The following is a 22374-nucleotide window of genomic DNA, read 5'->3' as shown; positions in this document are numbered from 1 at the left end:
TTGATTTTGCCATGCTGACAGTATTAAAAGACCAAAACAATGTACTTTGCTATGAAAATGGCTGATTAAGAGAGTAGATTATGAAGGCCAAGTAGATCACCTCAGAAAAGGAAGCCAACACCCAGCCATGTGGGAACCCAAATTTGCAGTCTGAAACAATCTACTTGTAAATAAGCTTTTCTGCTACATTATCATTTCCCTAAAACCTCAATTTTAAAAGCAGGTCTATGCAGGGAGAAAAATCCTGTAATAGTTCAATACTCTTGTTAAGAGTGTTAAATCACATCTCTAACAATGTCAATTGGAATGACACTGTCTACTGATAATATATTTTTCCTTACAAATTTAGTAATTTTTTTTTTCTTTACCACATAGCAAGTATGGTCAAACAAGTGACTTCTAAAGGTCAGAAAGTGATGGCTTATTGGTTAAGCATTAAAGGGACCAAAACGGGAGAGTTGTATAGTCTTTCACTTCATTTAGTCCTGTTTCCAAGAGCTATTTGTCTTTGAGTTCTTTACCATTTAAGCTACACTGTAGAGGGATACTGTTGGGTCAGTGTGTATTTATTATTTCAATTTTATGTTCTTAATATCAATACGGTACAAGATCCAAACTTTAGAGTACTGGGGATATTTTATGCAGAATCATATTAAAATATCAGAAGTGCCATTAAATACATATAATAGAGCAAAGAAAGTGATCAGGCACACAATCATCAATTATCTGATGCCCCCAATCATTAAGCTTCATGACTATGTTTTCCGATGACTAAATAAAAAGAATTTCAGGTTCAAGCACTATACTTGTTTTATTAATAGCACAGCCAAATAAATGCAACTGGCTGGGAGAGTATTCAAACAACTTCAGGAATCTTAGGGTTTCCCCCATTCTTTTTTTTTTTTAATTTATTTATTTCTGGCTGCGTTGGGTCTTTGTTCCTGCGCGTGGGCTTTCTCTAGTTGTGGTGAGCGGGGGCTACTTTTCATTGTGGTGCATGGGCTTCTCTGGTGGCTTCTCTTGTTGCAGAGCACAGGCTCTACGTGTGAGGGTTTCAGTAATTGCAGCACGTGGGCTCAGTAGTTGTGGCTCACGGGCTCTAGAGCACAGGCTCAGTAGTTGTGGTGCACGGGCTTATTAGCTGCTCCGCGGCATGTGGGATCTTCCCCGACCAGGGCTCGAACCCGTGTCCCCTGAATCGGCAGGTGGACTCTCAACCACTGCACCACCAGGGAAGTCCCTCCCCCCTTCTTTTTTTTTTTTTTTTTTCTTTTTGCGGTATGCGGGCCTCTCACTGTTGTGGCCTCTCCCGTTGCGGAGCACAGGCTCCGGACGCGCAGGCCCAGCGGCCATGGCTCACGGGCCCAGCCGCTCCGCGGCATATGGGATCCTCCCAGACCGGGGCACGAACCCGTGTCCCCCGCATCGGCAGGCGGACTCTCAACCACTGCGCCACCAGGGAGGCCCCCCCCCTTCTTTTAATGTTACTAGTTCTTTCAGTTTCCATGGCTGATAGGAATTGCAGTTACAAACAGAATTTAATTTGCTTAAGAGAATGAAAAGACCAGCCAGACTGGTAGGCAATCTTTGCAAAACATAAATCTGAGAAAAGATTGGTATCCAAAATATACAAAGAACTCTTAAAACTCTACAGTAACAACCCAATTAAAAATCTGGCAAAGGATCTGAACAGACACCTCACCAAAGTAGATGGCAAATAAGCATATGAAAAGATGCTTAACATTGTACATTATCAGGGAAATGCGAATTAAAACAACAGTGAGGGCTTCCCTGGTGGCGCAGTGGTTGAGAGTCCACCTGCCGATTCAGGGGACACAGGTTCGTGCCCTGGTCCGGGAAGATCCCACATGCCGCGGAGCGGCTGGGCCCGTGAGCCATGGCCGCTGAGCCTGTGCGTCCTGAGCCTGTGCTCTGCAACGGGAGAGGCCACAACAGTGAGAGGCCCGCGTACCACAAAAAAACACAACAAAACAAACAAACAAACAAACAAAAGAAACAAATCTCAACAGTGAGATACTACAATACACCTAAGAGAATGGCTAAAAAACAAAACACTGAAAACACCAATTACTGGCGAGGATGTGGAGCAACAGGAACTCTCAACTCATTGCTGATGGGAATGCAAAATGGTACAGCCACTTGGTATGACAGTTTGGCAGTTTCTTACAAAACTAAACATACTCTTACCATAGCATCCAGCAATTGAGCTGCTTGGTATTTACCCAAATGAGTTGAAAACTTACGTCTACAGACAAAACCCTGCTCATGAGTGTTCACAGCAAGTTTATTCAGAACTGCCAATGCTTGGAAGCAACCAAGATGTCCTTCAACAGGTGCATGGAAAAATAAACTGTGGTCCATCCAGAAAATGGGATATTAACCATTGCTAAAAAGAAATGAGCTATCAAGCTGCAAAAAGACATGGAGGAACCTTAAATGCATTATCACTAAGTGAAAGAAGCCACTCTGAAAAGGCTACATACTGTATGATTCCAACCATGCACATGTCTGGAAAAGGCAAAACTACAGAAACAGCAAAAAGAACAGTGGGTGCCAAGAGTTGGAAGGGGAAGAAGGGATGAAGAGCCCAGAGGATGTTTAGGGAAGAGAAACTACTCTGTATGATAGTTTAAGGATGAATACATGCCCTTACACATGTGTCAAAACCCACAGAACATACGACACAGAGTGTACTTCAGTTAGTACAACAATAATGTACCAGTACTGGCGCATGAATCGTAATACAGCACAGGAATGCAAGATGTTAGTAACAGAGGAAACTGTCTTGAGGGTAAGGAGGTAGATGGGAACTCTGCACAGTCCACTCACTGTTTCTGTAAACTTAAAACTGCTCTAAAAAGTAAAGTATATTACAAAATACAGTCTATTAAAAACAAATCTAATAGGTCAATTTATAAAAATTCCTACTCTTCTTCCCCAGATTTTATCGTAATCTTGTCTAGTTTACTAACCAATGTTCTATAATAAAACATGCCATTTCATATCTTAGCTTTCACCCTGCTGGTCCACTGGACAGGGCAATAAAACGGTTAAAATTCTCTAGTTTAATATATAGGCATTATAACACTATCATTCAGAGATGATGTAATTGACAGTGGTTCTCTGAAGATATAAATTAGAATCCATACTGTATCTATCTGGTATAAAATACTCTTCTGCTAGAGGATGTATACAGGAAAAATCTTCAAAAGTTAGATTTATACGGTCATTGCAAAGTAATGCTCATGTTTAAATAACTTGCTGTTACTCATCTAAATCATCCCTCACCACTCAAAAATATGTCTATATGGGAAAGGTCAGCAAAATGTAACTTGCTTTGCCTTATGAGCCTTCTATTTTATACAGTATCTCTGGTGTTCTGCCCTCCTTCAAAAATAGGAATACAATTCTGGTGCACGTTGACAATCGAAAATATCTTCTCTGTAAGTTTCTTCAGCTTAATCATGCGCTTGTCTTCATTTTTTAAAAAAAGCACACCACCACCCAAAGAACAGAGTTTACAGTAAATTTTAGCAGATTTGTTGCCACATATGCAACTAACAAAACGTGCAACAGCAAAAAACTAGTGTGTGCAACATACCAATAAAGTTACTTTTGAACAGCCCTAATGTCTTCATTCACAAACTTGTAAGAAATGACTACAGGTATTTTACCATCTCTCACATCCTGAGTTAAATTCTTAGAAAAGAAAGAGGCCAAATGCACTTGATATTCTAGAAGAGAAGAGACATCTGCTAAACAGGTCGCTAATACCAAGGAGGAACTTTCTAACAATGTAGGGATGGTGCTGGATGATCTTTACTTAAATTTGTTGAGACTGGGTTAGGTTGATAATCACTCCTATCTTTAACTATGATGTCTCCATCATCCCAGTAGGGATTCCCACTGTTTAAACAGCACAGGATCTTCTCTTTCACAGTCAACATAACCACAGTACTCATATTTAACTATACTCATAATTAATATACGACCTTACTCTAAGTTCTAGTACCACAAATACCATACTCCTTAAAAGTAATTTTCCAAAAATACTGGGCTGACAACATGAGGCTCTGAAAAAACATCAGCAGTAGCTGGAGACCCTCAATAACAAAACAGCTGATAACACACCTATATGGTTACAGGATTCTCCAAGTGTGACCAGATACTGACAAGCTGCATCAATGTTTTAACTAAATAGACAGAATGGCGGACAATGAAAAGAAAGGATGGTTTTAACTGGTGGTGTGCATGCGTGTGTGTGTGTGTGTGTGAAATAGCATATAAAGATATGAATAATTGGTTTTTTTAAGATTTATTTTTTATTGAAGTAACAGTGAGTTATAACGTTATGTAAGTTTCATGTATACATTATATTTCTACTTCTGTATACCCTACAGCGTGCTCACCACAAACTTAGTTTCCACCCATCACCATACAGTTGATTCCCTTTACTCATTTTGCCCTCCTCACCCTGACCTCCTTTCTAGTAACCTCTACTCTGTTCACTGTATCTACATTTAGTTGGTGGTTTTATGTGCAGCTCTGCTTTAGATTACTTATGTGACACTGAAAGTTCCCTAAGTCTTGAAGGTCTCTATTCCACCATATAGGAAACAGGGGCATTCATTTGACAACAAATATCTGAGCACCACTCTAAATGCTTGAAACATATCAGTGAAAAAACAAAGACACCTGCCCTCTCGGAGCTGACATTACAGTGAGGGAAGACAAATCATAATAAACAGAATGAATGAATTATAGGGTATGTTGGAAGGTGGTAAATACTACGGGAAAAAAACAGAACAAGGTGACGAATAAGAGAGTATATATGGGGATGGGGGCAGGATGCAGCATGCAATAGGGTAGTTAAGGTAGGTCTCATAGAGAGGTGAAAAAATGAAATAACACATTTAGAAAGGGAGGGAGTTGACCAAAGAGGTAAGCACATCTACTTATGACTCTTCACAAGGATTCGCTATGAATAAGACGATATACATGAAGTCCTCAAAGGGAAAGACTATCATTTTTCTGGGTACCGGTTATGTGTTAATCCCTGTGCTATACATTAATACGTGTCTCATTTTCTATAAAAATTTAAGGCAGAATATTAAAATCCCATTGGAAGTTATTCTCATTTTTAAAAAAGTAAAAGGTAAATGTAAATTTTAGGAGTTAAAGAAAGAGTACTGAAAAAGAAATAGGGATAAATGTGTATATATTATATGTAATATATTTAATTCATCCTTCTAATGCTGTTTTTGAAATTAACAGTGGTATATTGCAAGATACTTCAAATTGAATTCAGCCAAAGAAAGTCCATGTAACATTTGCAAACTGATCAAGATAACATGAAATAAACTGACCATCCAGCAGCTGAAATGAAAACATAGAAATAATCCCAGAAAGAGACATGTAACCTAAACTTCTCAACATAACCTCACTAACAAATTTTACTTATTTGATGGGGAGAACAATTTACTCTTCTCTTTAGGAGAACAAAAATCAGCTCATATAATTTAGGAACATGATATATTCCTTCGATGAATGGTACTAATGATAATTAAATCTTCGGACAAGTGTTTCTTTGAAAATGTCCTTAAAAGCCTGTGAAACAAATAAGATTAAAGAAACTACTTGTAAGGAAATGAAATAATTTTAGGTCCATTCAGCCCACTGGATTCTGAAATATTTCAGGGTAGGGCTGTGAACTAAGTCAAAAACAAACCTACCTACCTAATATGTTTGCTTTTTTTTTTTGCGGTACGCAGGTCTCTCACTGTTGTGGCCTATCCTGTTGCGGAGCACAGGCTCCGGACACACAGGCTCAGCGGCCATGGCTCACAGGCCTAGCCACTCTGCGGCATGTGGGATCTTCCCGGACCGGGGCACGAACCCGTGTCCCCTGCATCAGCAGGTGGACTCTCAACCACTGTGCCACCAGAGAAGCCGTCTTTTTTTTTTTTTAAAAACCTCAAACCAAACCTAGATCCCAGTAAAAATGATCTTAAAAATATATTCTGGAACTTCCATCTGTTCCTACTTTGGTAATTAGGTTAAAAGCAAAGTGCTCATAACTATATTTCTTCAGAAACTTAAGATTTCCCAAACTGCAATAAACTACAAGTGTTACCTGTATTTCCCTACCAAAAATAATCAACGGTGCTCAGTAAAGTTTAGAACCGAACAGTAAATGAGAGTGAGACTTGAAGACGCTGAGGTAGAACAGTTTTTAAAAAGGTTGCCCTTGGCATGACAGCTTTACCTGGCCCCTGGCAGTTAGAGCAGCCACTGCAACACCTTGGTTGTTACAAGACTGAAAGAAAAGTCAGGGAGCGTTTAGCCTTTAAAGCTACAGTGAACACTACTACCTTTTTGCCACATTGCTCCCCCCAACTCCGCACCCCCATCACATTGCTTTTAACCAATTATGGTACAATTAGTGCAGAAAAATAACTTTCTTCTGAGTGGTGATGATGATGGGAGAAGTATCACACATAGTACGAATCTAAGTTATTTGTCAGTTTCATGTTATTCAATAATGTAGGTGTGGGAGAAAGGCAGCTAAGCAGCAACTGTCTCTGGGCAGGCAAGGAGCTAAAGATGATACCCGGGTGAGCCTTTGATGGCTGCTGGAGCAACAACCGAATCCCAAGGAGCAAAAGTTAGTTAAGCCAGGAAGATCTGTGTTACAGGAGGAAGTAACACAAGTCACTTAATTATATATGTGGAAATTAAACCTTGCCGAGTGAGAATAATAGACTAATTTTGTCTATAATGTTAATTTCTTGAACTACTGTGTCAATTTGTGTAATTCAACAGTGAAATAGAAACCAGGAGGGCATTATAGAATTTTGAACAGAGATATTAACAAACCTTTAGAAAATTAGTTTGATCTCAGGACCCCTAATTTGCTACATAAAGCCCCAGGTCCAGGCAAGTGTCAATATTTCCTGGTGATGACTCAAAGTACGGATGACACCACACATTCAGTACCTATATGCTTTAGTGTACTAACTGGCTTTTAAAAGGATGCTTGGAGGAGCCAAATGGTTTCTCTGAAATAATCCAACATCTACCTCTCATTTGAGAATGTGTCATTACCAAAGCCTGTGACATCTTCTGGTGTGTAAAATATTAAATAAATCTAGGAAGATTTTGGCACAGATGTTTTTCATAGGATGTAGAATCCTGGCCTGCGGATACCTGTCTTTCTGGAGAAGGCAAACTAAAAAAAACAGCAACAACCCAGAAAAGCTCAACTCTTCCCTTTTCTTTGTTTGTTTTTGTTTTTTTTTTGCGGTACGCGGGCCTCTCACTGTTGTGGCCTCTCCCGTTGCGGAGCACAGGCTCCGGATGCGCAGGCTCAGCAGCCATAGCTCACGGGCCTAGCCGCTCTGCGGCATGTGGGATCTTCCCGGACGGGGGCACGAACCCGTGTCCCCTGCATCGGCAGGCGGACTCTCAACCACTGCGCCACCAGGGAAGCCCTATGTTTGTTATTTTTGAGTTCTGAGAGCATGTTGGAATATAACTCACAGGCGATATTCAATAAATGCATACTGAATGGATGTCCTTATCTAAGTTGCTAATAAAAGTACTGAACAGGATAAGCCCATGGTCAGAGCCCTGAGCCATAACAGAGACCCTGTTCCTAGCTGTCAATGACTCGTTGTTTAGCACGCTTGCGTATGGCCATTCAACTAGTTATTCAATGACTGAACAAATATTTGAGACTGTATTAAATTTTACATTTCAGCCAATTACCTAACGTCTATGAGGATATCCTGAAAGATTTTATCTAGTGCTTTGCTGCAATCCAGATATATTCTGTCTATAGCATTTCCCTTTTCTACTAGCCTTATTGACTCATCTTAAATCCTTCATGAAGCCATTCTAAACATTCAGATCATACTGATTTCTTTAGTACAACTCTGAACTCAGCAACACACATTTTTACACTTCAACTAATGCTGCCTATTTATTAACTGTTTAATGAGTTTATAACTTATCTTCCCACGATATTTAACAGTATTGTTCATATAGCAAAGTGTCAATAAATAATTACTTTTTATAGCAGAATGCCTTTTAAATGTGTGATATTTGAGGAGAAAAGGAGAACTCATCTCTAGTCCCACCCTCACTGGAGGAAAAATTGTAGGAAAGAAATAGGATTTTGTATTTAGTTACCCTCAAGGGAAGTAAATAAAGAATGTTGTATATGTTTAATAAAATTACTCACCCTTTAATACTACTAAAATCTGCTTTTATATCCTTAAAATCTTATTTCTTCAAACAGCAGAGCAACAAACACTTGTGAAAGAAATGTATTCAGTTACAGCAACCCAAAGAGTGAGGGCCTATACACCTTACAGATGATGTGAAATAGAATATTTTGAAACATACTGTCAACCACTGTAGCATATTAACACTCCAGTCCTAAATATTTTATCCAATTGATGATGCCCCAAAAGGAACTTCCATAAATTATCAAGTACTTAATTACTGACAAGCCTAGGAAAGCCACATTGTGTGCCAATTCTTGAATACACAAGAAGTTAAAATTTCATATCTTTCTCAAAAAATGACAAAGACGAGTGCTGAATATTACAGCCAGTGAGAATCCACAAAGTTTTCCAGTTCAGTGTTTCTCTATGATTCATGGACCTCTGGGGGTTACTGAGACTCTCTCAGGAGTTCTATAAGATCCAAGCTATCTTCATAATAATACTAGGACATTATTTACCTTTTTCACTGTATTGACATTTGCACAAATGGTGCACAAAGGCAATGGTGGATAAAATTGCTGGTAACTTAGTACAAACCAAGGCAGTGGCATCAGAGTGTACTAGTAGTCATTGTATTCATATTCTTCACTGCCACACACTTATTGGGAAAAAAAAAAGACAGTTTCACTTAAGAACATCCTTGATGGAGGGAACAGAAAAATTATTATTTTTATGAAATCTCAACCTTGAGGGCACTTTAAAAAATATTCTATGTGATGAATGAGAAGTATGCATAAAACATTTCTCCTGCATACCAATGGGTTTTCACATAACAGAGCAAGGAAAGTTCAGATTCCACACTGCAACTAATCTCCATGAAACTACTACTTGTCAAAGAAGCATCCAAGAAGAATATCCATAATTATCTGAAAAGGTTATTAAAATATTCCTCCCTTTTCCAACTACTTACCTGTGTGAGGCTGCATTTTTTTTTTTTAATACATTTCAACCAAAACAATGTATGTAGAAGTAAATATGAGAATCTGGGTGTACTCTATTAAACAAGGCATTAAAGAGATTTAGAAATAAATACAGAACAATGCTACTTTACTATATTTTTGTGTTTTGGGACATTTTTTCATAAAAATGTTTATAACTCATACAACTCAATAGCAAAAAGCCAAACAATCCGTTTTAAAAATGGGTAGAGGACCTGAATAGACATTTTCCCAAAGAGGACATACAGATGGCCAACAGACACGTGAAAAGATGCTCAACATCACTAATCATCAGGGAAATGCAAATCAAAACCACAATGAGATATCACCTCACACCTGTTAGAATGGCTATTATCTAAATAAATAAATAAATAAATAAATAAATAAATAAATAAATAAATAGCAAGTGAGGTTGTGGAGAGGATGAGGAGAAAGGGGAACCCTTCTTCACTGTTGATAAGAATGTAAGTTGGTACAACCACTATGGAAAACAGTGTGGAGGCTCCTTAAAAAATTAAAAATAAAACTACCATATGATCCAGCAATTCCACTTCTGGATATTTAACCGAAGAAAACATAAATACTAAATTGAAAAACTATATGCACCCTCATGTTCTCTGCAGCATTATTTACAAAATATGATACACACACACACACACAGGAATACTACTCAGCTACAAAAAAGAATGAAATCTTGCCATTTGCGACAACATGGATGGACACTGAGGGCATTATGCTGGGTGAAATAAGCCAGATAGAGAAAGACAAATACCGTATCATCTCACTTATATGTGGAATCTAAAACAAAGGAAGAAAGAAAGAAACAAACAACAAAAAAAATGCCAAGCTCATAGATACAGAGGACATACTGGTGGTTGCCAGAGGCTGGGGGTGGGCGAAATGGGTAAAGGGAGTCAAAAGGCACAAACTTCCAGTTCGTATATGGTGACAGATGTTAACTAGACTTACTGTGGTGATCATTTCACAATATATACAATATATCATTATGTTGTACACTTGAAACTATATATAATGTATGTCAATTATACTTTAATAAAAATTTTAAAATGTTTACAACGAGTTATGATTATTGTATTAAATGAATTAAACACACTCTAAAAATTTTGCTTTAATTTCTAATCTGATAAATATAAACCACATAAATAAAAGCTCTTTGTAGTCCTCAATAATCTTAGTGTCAAGTGGTCCTGAGACCAAAATATCTGACAACTAACTGCTCCCGCAGTTGACAGAAAGCATCATTTTGGGAAGTCCTGGTTCCACTTTCATGCAGGACTTACAAACTACCTCGTTTATCTTACTTACCAAGAAATACTTAGGATTACTATTTGCTACTTGTACATCTTCTCCAACATTGCGATGATGACCTAATAAACTACTCTAAGGTGAACACCAGTCACGTCCAGAAATAGAACTTTGCCAACCACCCCAGAAGCCCCATCCCAATCGCACCTTCCTTCTCCTGCTGTTATGTACCATTATCCTGCTTTTACATTAATCAATCCCTTGCCATTTTCCTTTTTTTGTTAATTCCCTAGACACTACAGTTTAGTTCTCCCCATTTAAAAAAAAACTTGGTGTCTTCTAGGTCTCTTTCAATCCACAGGGTTCCCCAGCTTCCCTTTCGTTTACATATAATGTGTCTACTGAAGAACCCAGCTGCTCTATAGGACAGGAATCTATAGAGTTCCCCAGGTTTGGGTTTTGCCAATTGCATATTCTTGGTGCAGTTCAGCATGTTCCTGTTCCTTGGTATTTCCGAAAAACTGACAGATGGATCCAGAGACTGGATTAGACTCAGGCTCTGTCCCCCTTTGGCAAGACGACAGGAGGCACATAACGCCTAATTATCTCTCTTTTGTGATGTTAGGAGCCACTGATAATTACTGCCACTGTCAGTGGGGATTATAAAATGGTGATACTTTAATTCTACAATTTTTTTCACTTATTAGTTGGAATACATTTATAAAGTGATTCTACCCCTCATCTACTATTTGGTTATCTACTGGCTCCGTTCACTTAGAAAAGGCAGGGGTAATACTTGATTCTTTTCCTTTACCAGTTTTCAAGAAATGAATTGGTTTCCTATCACCCTCTGAAGGTGACCAATTATTTTTATTATTACTTTTAAAATACGATTAAGAATTAATGGACTTAAACATATTTGATTAACTTCTCTGCCAAATTTTCAAACAGCACATTCTGGCCACCAAGGGCTAGATTTAACTATAGATTTAGCTGTGTAAAGATCAGCTTCACATCTGAAAAGGTCTACCTCCTTTAGCAAAGACATTTTAGTTATGGAAAAGGCTGGTAACTAATTACTTCTCAAATATATGACAAAATTCAGGGTACATTTAAAAATATGATTTTCTTAACACAAATGCTAAGATAAGTTCAGACAAAATATAAAAGATTAGGAAATGTTTGCTAATTATATTTTAAAAAATTCTTCAGTGACTTCTTGGTTTTCAGAATAAAGTTAAATCTCATTAACTTAGTTCATAAGGCATGTCATGATTTGGTCTCTTTAGCCTAATATTTTGCCACTCTGTCACACTTAATCTTTTTGCGTAGTATAAATTAAAAAAAAAAAAGTTGTCTGTTTTGGTGATGCTATTTTCCTGATACAATGTTGAAACATTATTCATAAATACCTAAAGATATGGGTAGTATAAACTGAATCTAATCTTTTTGGGTAGTATAAATTTTAAAAAAAAGTTGTCAGTTTTGGTGAAGCTGTTTTCCTAATACAATGTTGAAAAATTATTCATAAATATCTAAAGACAGTTCGTATTACAATTATTTTATAAGACCCTGACTCAACTTTCGCATAAAAAATACGGCTCAATTGTTGGAAGTAATTTCTCTAAAGCAAATTTTAAAATCTGAAAATAAGTTACTGCCTGAAAATCATGCGCACATTCTACAGGAAAATCTATGTGTATCTAGTTACAAAGAATACATATGGAACAAAATAATAATCAAAAGGGCAAAAAATGAAATTTCATTTTATTATCAATTTGAAGTTTCCAAAAGGGAGAAAATATTTTTCATGTTCCCAGTGAGCAAAATTATGTAAATAAAAAGTTTGTTTTCACCAAAATGACACAGGAATATAAGACTTTCCCAAAAATTATTTTCACACTGCAGGGCAATTATATTAAAAAATTTCAAGTATAATAAGAGACTTAAAATGCCCATGCTCCTCATTCTCATTAAGTACACACAAGACCTCAGTGATTACATAAACCAGTGTTCTTCAATTTGGGATCCTCAGATTTAGTCTCAGTTGTCCATAAGTGCTCTAGGAGAATTTTAGTGATGTACTTTCCCTTTTAAGATTGTTTTTAAAATAATATAAGGCTATTTTGGATCATCTGCCTAACCACCTTAATATCAAGTACTACCTCATGATTTTGGTGCTCATGTACTTGATTAAGGATATACTTGGGTCAAGCAGTTCTACCTGAATAATTGAGGGCTAATAAAAAAGGAGCAGAGGCAGGCTTAATATGTAAACGATGCCTTCTACCAACTGAAGGCCAAGTTACAGTATGAATGAATGTTTCCTCTGCAGAAAAATGGAGGGAGAACTGGGTCATCCAATGGCCCACAACAGTACCGGCATGTTGAACTCAAAACAGAACTTAGAGAAACTTCTTAATGGGTATAGAGTTTCTTTTTGGGGTGATGAAAATGTCCCGGAATTAGACAGGGCTAATGGTTGAACAACACTGTGAATATACTGGAAGCCACTGAATTATATATTTTCAAAATGGTAGATTTTCTATTATGTGATTTTTACCTCAATAAAAAAGAATTTAGAGCACAGCAGTTGGCATTATAGACATCATCACCTAGCATGGTAAATGTATGTTGCCAATTTGAATGTAACTGGTCTTAAGGTTTGTTTTAAATTTGTAAAATCGTTTACAGTTGCATAAGAGTGATAACTCTGTGAAATTTATGTCTAGTTTTATGTTTATTCCTATTTGTTACATTAAAACGGGTTAAAACAGATATATTGATTTATATACTAAATTAATACTGGGGATCTGTGAGACACAATTTGCCTTTGAAAAAATGGCTATACATTAAGAAAGCTTTAGAAAAACTGATATGTAAGACTCATAAACATTATCCATACCTTATTTCTCTGAAGCTTTAGTAATAAAACAGTTTAATAAAAATGGGAACTTAATACAAATTTTCTATCTTCTTTAGAAATTAATCCAAGACCTTTCAAGATTCTCATTTATCCGTGTATCATTTCTATTTGCAAAAACTGAATACCAATTTGAACACAGTAGTTGTTCAACAAATACACATTGCTTTAAGAAAGAGGAACAAAGATACCAAGAATCAGGCACTGAGAAACAGAAATGCAGGTTTCTGTGTTGGTCCAGGGTACTTCAGTTTCTGCTTGATCCGCTACAATTAAACAGAGTTACTAGTCAATAACTTGCAGTGATTTTAGTGAGCCTTTTAGTAATTAATCAACTCAAAAAAGGAATACCTTCCCTGTTCTGACAACTGGTAGGCTGTTTCAGATCGGGACCCTGCAGTGAAAGGAACAGCGATGGGAATAGGAAGGAAACGGCTAAGAGCTACTTCTGAATGCTAAGGAATTAGACAAGCACAGCTTGAAAAGTATACTAAGCTCAGATCCTGTGGAGTCAGGCAGCAAAATAGCAGACACAAGGCTTTCCTATTATACGAGTACTGAGATGTTTAATCTTGGTAGTAGAGAGATCAAAAGTAACTTCTGCCAACAAATCAAGATGTTTTAAAAAGCAGATAGTTTAATGACAAGTGTATTTTGGAAGTACATTTAATAAGCCCAAATAAGATTCATTCATTCATCCATTCAACCAATAAGAATTTGTGTATGCTTTATGGTGGTAATTTATAATCTACCAATAATTATAGATAGATGTCAATCTAAAATTTTCCTAGCCATATTGAAAATTCCAGAAAATATTTAAGTTTAAAATTTTTGGAGCCCTTATTGTGTAGGCATTTAAAAATATAGTCCAATTTTGAAACTCATAGATTTGGTTTTTTTTAAATAGGAAAATACACTTTTAATGCTATATTGATTCCAATTTTACGTATTACAAAGACTGGATGAAAATACAACAAAATGTTAACAGTGTTTATATCTAGATTGTGGGACTACGGATGACCTAAAATTTTTCTTTTTTATATTCTTCTGGTTTTTCACATTACCGTGAAATTAGAAATTTTTATTTTTTTCTTAAAAAATTATTCCTTTTCTTTTTTTAATATGATTTTTAAAAATTGAAGTATAGTTGATTTACAATATTGTATTAGTTTCAGGTGTACAGCATAGTGATTCAGTATTTTTGCAGGTTATGTTACATTACAGGTTATTACAAGATAATGGCTATAATTCCCTGTGCTATACAGTATACCCTTGTTGCTTATCTACTTTATTTTATTTATTAAAAAAATTTTTTTAAGCTTATCTGTGTTATATACAGAAGTTTGTATTTGTTAATCCCATACCCCTAATTGTCCCTCCCCCTTCCCCTCTGATAGCCACAAGTTTGTTTCCGTGAGTCTGTTTCTGTTTCGCATATACATTCATTTGTATTATATTTTAGATTCCACATATAAGTGATATCATATAGTATTTGTCTTTCTCTGTCTGACATTTCTCTAAGCACAATATTCTCTAGGTCCACCCATGTTGCTGCAAATGGCAGTATATCATTCTTTTTTATGACTGGAAACTCATAGATTTGATTAGTCAAAGCCTGAGTCTATCAAGAGTGACCCAAAGGTTGATGACAGAGTAAGTTTTCTATTTTGCTGAGGCTGGTATGTAGTAGCTAGGCACTTACGTAGGTAGCAAGTAGCCTAGTTCACTGCTCAACAGTGACCTCTTAACTCCCACTTCATCCTCAAAACCACCCGATATGAAGTAGATACTATTCCCCCTTTTCGAATGAAAAAACAGAAAATTCTTCCTACAGAGCAGTGAGTGTTTCACACTGGCTACTTAACAGAATTACATGGATAAAAGACACAAATAAAAGACATTCCAGTTTGTGAACTGCCAAGTTAAACAAAACAAAAAGAATTTTTTAACTGAACAACTTGTAAGAGTACTTCAGTATGCAAATGTATACCATGGATTTCTAAGAGAGAAATATGTAAGCTTCCTAACTTCTAAGGCCACATAAACCTTTTGTGTGTGTAGAACAGGTGACAGACCAACGAGCCATGAAATAACTTAAGACATGCTGCTACTGTGGTCTCACAAAACTTGAAGATTCATGGAAGTTTGGGAGTTAAGCTTTTGAGACTATCACAGAATACGTATGATTCAATCATTATAGTATCGTTGGTCTGGACAGGCATCATTCACAATCATTCTCTACAGAACCGAAATCTAGTGACCTGGATGTTATGAAGGATTGTAGATTCTGAGAGTCAAACAGCCTCTGTGAAACAAAAGGGCAAAAATCAATTACTCTGTTGATTATATCTTCTGGGCTTAAAGGGAAGTCATGGTGGAAGAAATAAGTACCAGTGGTCCCTAAATGACTGCTAATCAGAATCACTTGGGGGGGCTATTAAAAAAATTAAACTGCCACAATCAAGATTTTGATTCAGCAGGTTGAGGTGGGGTCCCAGGTGATTCTAATAAAGGTAGTGTTAGAAAACAGAGGGAAGAGATTAGAGAGCTTGGCTTTCAGGAGGACAGAACAGAAGGGGAGACGCCTCCAGCTGCCACCTCAGAAGGAAATCCAGAAACATTAGGTCATGGACCACGACCATTAAAACTCGGTAACCTTTGGAGCTTTACTGTACAGTGTATATTGCAGGACTGTATGACTGGAATAGTTCAGATTTGGGTTCCTACTCCATAACCTACTAAGTGTGTGAAACTGGGCAAGTTATTTAACCTCTCTGCCTGCTTCCTCATCTATAAAATGAAAATAACAACATATACCTGATTGTGTTGTGAGGTTTAAATCAGATAATATATAAAAGCACTTAGCAAAGTGCCTGATATATGATAAGAGCTCAATATATACCGTTATTATAGTTACTCCTGGTCAGTCTTCAAGTAGTGGTTAGGAGTAAAACTGTTAGAAAAAAAGGCCCTATGACACTGTTTCAGGGGGATATAAGCCATAAAAATGTTTGGGAAAAGAAAACCCTAATGGACAGAAAAGATGGGGGCAACATGAAACATGAAAATGAAATCACAAAAATGAAAGCAGACTGAGTCCCTGGGGTTTGCAGAAACTGGAGAGAGAAAAATCCTGCCCATACATACTCTTCATAGGGACTGCAGGGGCATGAGAGGGGCCCCGGATTTATTTAGAAGGAAGTCCCAATACCCCAGACAACACCTACATATAAGAAAACTAGAGCTCCGACGATTAAAATTATTTGCCCAAGGTTACGCTGCCATTAAATAAATTAAAATTTAGGTGTTGCTTCAAATCCAATGCTCTTTCCACTAAACCATATTTCCTGAAAAAATAAATTCCTTTTTAAATCCTAAAGAAGCAAAAGACCAAGCTATTTACTAAAAACAAATATACATTCCAATAAATACATGAGTTTCTACTATCTGTATTTAGTAGAAAAGAGGGAGTTTTGGCAAGAGACCTAGACTTGGAGCATAATACTAGAATTTTAATCCTGGCTCTCACTGATTTGGGCAAAAAGCTCAACTTCCAATTATTCTGCTTGTCCGGAGGAAGCTTGCACCTTGATATAGAAATCAAAAGAAATAGTGCATCTAAAAATACTTTGTAAGTGAGGTTCATACCTCTGGTTCTGGCAATATGGCCAACCAGTTAGCTTCAAACCTTCCTGACACAAACATCTAGAGCTGCTATTGAAATAAGACAAAAATCATTTTAAATGTGTGGCTCTGGTAACTAAAGAGTAGGGGGAATCAATGAGGGCCAAAAACTAAGAGAGAACTAAAAACCAGAGAAGTAAGCATGAAAGATAACCTGTGACTGTCCTGGTGCAGATGCGGGGTGGGGTGTTGGTTTTCGGTCTTGGTAATCTAGGGGCTTACGTTTTGACATCTGTGCAAGGAAAAGAGATGCTCTGGGCCTGCATTGGGTCCAAGTTGGAAATGAGTCCCCAAGGATTCTTGATTCATTCTAGTAAATAAAATATCTCAGAGAGAAGGTAGACTAAAAAAAATAAAAGATATAAGTTTAAAATCTGCCCACTGTATAGGGACAATAAGGAAGCGTGTCTATCTTAATCTGGACTCCGGGTAAAAGGAAAAAAAATCTCCTAAGAATCTGTAACCAAGGACTGGTGTCGAACTCTGGTTCAGGAAATCACAGGTCAAGAAAGTAACATATAAATTGACCTTGGGCCAATGATACTTCTTGACGGGTGGAGTTAAATATAAAACCTCTCCACTAGAGGGCACCTCTGATCCAGGCCACACAAGATTTCCACAGACAACTCTCTATTCCAGTTTATCTCATAATCTAAGACTGAAAACATGAAGAGAGCAAGAATCAGCAGACCAACAGAAGAATTAAACCTGTAAGAAATTCACATAAGATAACATGACAGAGATGAGTACAGATGTTGAAATAATCAAAACCTCAAGAGAACAAGACACTTGAAAAAAAGAAGAGGGAGATTTGAATAAAGACGAAATAAAACTTTGGAAAATATAAGCCAATCAAATCAAAAGGTTCAGTAGATGAGTTAAACAGCTGAAAAATCACAGCTGAAGAATGAGTTAGTGAACTAAAAGAGAAATCTGTGGAAATTATGCAGACTAGAAAAAAAAAAGACATGAAATATGAGTGGTTAAGACATACAGGAGACAGAACAAGAAGATCCAACATATGTCTAAAAAGGTTTCCAGAAGGGAAGATAGAGGATGCAAAAGGCAATATTCAGAGAATTTTCCTGAACTGATGAAAACTAGAAATCCCCAATTTCAAGAAATATAACATGTATCAAACAGAATCAATAAATATCAACCCATCCCACTTTGCAGTAAAACAAAGAGGAGAAGATCTTAGATCTTAAATAGAGTGAGCACATAATTTATTTTCCAAACTGGGACACTTTTTTTTTCTGAGACAAATGTTAAACCAGATGGGATCCCAAGACAATAGGAGTAAAGAATTGGGACTGTTCCAGACTATATATCCCAGCCAAGACATACAGTAATCTTACTAAAGAAACGATAAGGAGACTGACAGAATACCTGGCAACAAAAGATGGAAGACAATGGAATAATCTCTTCAATGGGTGAGAGAAAGTGACAGTATTGTATTTCTATACTTCTATTTCTAGCTACACTATCTTCCAAAAGTAAGAGCTAAATAAAAACATTTTCAGACAAAAGCAGACTGAGCTTCTTATTCAAATTGCTGAAATAATTACTAAAAGATGCACATATCAGAAAGGAGGAAATTCACTTAGAAAGCACAGAAATTAAAAAAAATAACAATTCTATGGACATTATGTGAATTAGAAAACTTTGATAAAATGAAAAATCTTAGAAAATTACAACTTACCTGAAAAGATTTACTGCCCCACTGCAAAAAACATTTATGTAAATGCTATCAAACATTTAAGTACTGATACCAATCTTACTTAAATTGCTCTACAAAAGAAACAAAGGGAGGGAGGAGGGAGGGATGAAAGAAAAATAGGAAAGCTCCTCACCTGAGTCTAAGGCTAGTATAATCTTGATACCAAAACCAGACAATGGAAGAGCAAGGTATGACAGAAGAAAAGTATAGGCCAATTTTCATTTATGAAGTTACAAAAATCCTAAATAAAATATTAGCAATCCAAATTGAATATAATAAATTTGACCAGCTGATCCTAAAATTCATGTGGAAAAGAAAAAGGGCCAAGAATAATGGAGAATATTTTGAAGAAGAACAAGTTTGGGAGAACTTGCCTTACCAGAGACCCAAATTTATTATAAAGCTACATCGATTAAGAGTATGGTATAGGCAGAGGGACAGAGAAACAGATCAATGAAACAGACAGAACACCAAAAGAAAACTTGTTGTATCACAGTCATGGTAATACACATCAGTGGAGAAAAGCTGAGTGGACTACACAATAAACAAGGTTGAGAAAAGCCACATGGGAAAAAGTGAAATTAGATCTCTACCCCAAAATGAATTTCAATGGATAAAATGAAAAGTATAATAAAAATGGGAGTTTTTACTTTTTCATGAAAATAGCAATATATTCAGAATAGAATGATTTAATCAAAGGACATTAAATATTCTTGGAGAAAACAGTTTGATTTTTGATGAATACCAGAATAAATGCTCCAGCTAGTTGGAACTAAGGTTACAAGGTTATATATGTATAACACAATAAGGTACACACACACACACACACACACAATATACCAAAACACAACTTTTAACGTATATACAACTATTATAGTTCTTAGAGATAACACATTATCTTGGGGAAAAAGGTATTTTATTCAAAAGACAGTCCCCATTTACTAACACAAATATGCTTATTTTAGTCATATCATTTCTCATAACTCTAATAAATACCCAAACTGAAAACATAGGAAGGAAAAAAAATCACACAGATAATCACGATCTCCTTTGTGGTGTGCTTCCTTCTGGCCATTACAACTTCCACCCTGGCAACTAAAAATCAGAACTGGAACACTACACAAAGTTTCACTCCTTGCTCTTTTCATTTAATTTATAGAATGAGCATTCTAATAAATCATTTAAATCTCTGAAAATCTGATCTGAATACCTGCAAAGCAATCCATCATATGCTAGGGCTTGCTAATCTCTGTAGTGTCATCTTTCCTGGTTCACTAAGCTGCAGCCAGGATGATCTCTTCCAGTTCTGTGAGGGGAGGTCTTCCAGACCTCAGGGCCTTTAAACATGCCGTTTCTTTTTGTCTGGTACACTGTCCCCTTCCTCTCCCTAATATGCCCACCCAAAAATTAAAATAAGAAATCACTCTCAAAAGATTTCAATACAAACTTTTTCCTTCATATCACTTATCACAAACTGTAAATATATATTTATTGGTACAATTTCTGAGTATCTATCTCTGAGCAAGTACCATGCCTATTTTCTTCACTGCTTTATCTCTAGTATTTAGTACAGTGCCTGCCCCATAGAAATGAAATACACAATTAAAAAAAAATTTTCTTGTCTAAACCTATTCTTGTCTAATAAACCTTCCTTAAGCATGATGACTTGTAATTTTTCTTTAATTCTGCTAATTGTATAACAAAATTAAGATTTTAATGGTTGGGATAGTTAAAATTCTTGCATTATCTCTAAAAAACAATAATATACAGCTAGTTATCCTCCAAAAAGAGGGCATATGAATTTTAAAAAATTTTATCATCACACTCTAAGATTCTTTTTAGCTTAAAAATTATGTGATTCTAATCCCATTTCATTAACCTGGTAACACTATTATTCTCATTACCATGGACATGTAATACAATTATAGCACCCATAAATGAAACATTAAATACTCAGTTGTAGCTAAACAAAAATGGAAAAAACCAAAAACCAAAAAACAGTACACTTGGTGGAGACATGTTAACTGGCTTTAAAATGCTTTCTTAAATAAAATGTAATATTAAATAGGAAGCAAGGTACTATTGTACATCATTAAAATAGTTGTCTATTTAAACCAGGCGTCAGGGCAGTATTCCAATCTTAAACAAACCTGTACATGTGATTGGGGAACTCATGATTGATATAATCCTGAATCCTTGAATTACAGGAACTTTTCAAAACAGCACATCAACTATTAAACAACAGTAATGACGATAACATCATAAGGAGACATTTTAATAGTTTTCTAATACCTCAGAATGTCATATACACCTATAATTGTAGCAGTAAAGTAGTACAGTATATCACATGCCAATTAATACTTTCTTGCCCTACAGAAAAGCGTCTTTGGTTCTCTAAGTCAATGGGTATATCAAATACACAATATACAATGTGTATAAGCCGACTTTCCTTAAATTCTCCCATTTGTATGTTATTTCTTTATACTTGTGTATTACAGGTATCAAGAATGAACAGTCTGTTTGTATCAAGAATGAACAGCCTGTAAATTTCTGAGCCACACTGAGATTTAATATTCTGAGGTATTAAGACAGCATCTCCTCTGGCCTATTGACTAGTAGTCTAACTATTGTTAAAAAATGTTTAAAAGCTTGTTAGTAAGAATGAAAGAAATTTAAGAAATGAAGGGATAAAGAGAAAAGAGAGTTTCTACTGGCCTAAAAATTCAGAAGAAAGCTTCTCAACTCTCCTTATCTCTTTTCCCATGAGAAAACCCCAAACACCGTATGTACTCCTTTAGAAGACTCAACAAAGAAGCATAAGAAGCTCAAAACAGAATATTAAAGGAAGAAAGATAAAGGTAATCACAAATACTTAATTTTGGAACCCTGAACTTTGATTCAGAGAAGCAAGAATTTAGAGTTCCATATTTACCCTCTGGTAAAAAAAAAAGTAAAAAAGAGTTTTTGAGTAAATGTTTCCTAAGATGTTTTGGCATACACGCCCCGTACATGCCAGTTTTCTGATTTTCTGGAATTCTAAATAATTTTTCCCTTAACAGTTTTGTAAAGTATCATTTGCCCTTTAAGTTTACACTATTATACGATCTATGAAAAATGTTTTCCAAGAACTCATCAAGTCACCAAATAAGGAAGACCAGGCAAGCTGTGAAATAGAAGATTTAGGAGAATCCTCTAAGAGAAGAAATCACGAGTTTTTAAAAAGAAGTCTTTTCTGGATACCCCTCAAACACTAGTTCTGATAGGGAATAGAGAAAAACGAATCTGGTTTTCCAAAAGATAAAAATGGGATGGGGAGACAAAACAGACCAAGGGCTATAGATTTACTTCAAGATCAAGCAGATTTAGTTTTAACTGCCTTAACAATAAAGAAACCTTTAAGACATATTGATGGCCAGAGTTGTCAACACTGTAAGGTTTACTCAAACTCCTTGGAATATGACCTCTTTTTCGCATTACATGCATGCCAATTTCACTGCTGATTGTCAAAAGCCTTTTACTCCTGCTGCTGTTAAT

General features: G+C 36.2%; 1 protein-coding gene across 2 annotated transcripts in view; it reads right to left on the bottom strand.

Moving 5' to 3' along the window:
• Positions 1-22374, bottom strand: part of XPO7 (exportin 7) — an 85654-nt gene that overhangs the window by 51269 nt on the left and 12011 nt on the right. The window lies entirely within an intron of this gene.

Source organism: Mesoplodon bidens, assembly GCF_964165515.1.
Source record: "Mesoplodon bidens genome assembly, chromosome: 6".
NCBI classification, from domain to species: Eukaryota; Metazoa; Chordata; class Mammalia; order Artiodactyla; family Ziphiidae; genus Mesoplodon; species Mesoplodon bidens.
Note: the sequence above shows the minus strand (reverse complement) of the source record. Positions and strands in the feature narration are given on the sequence as shown.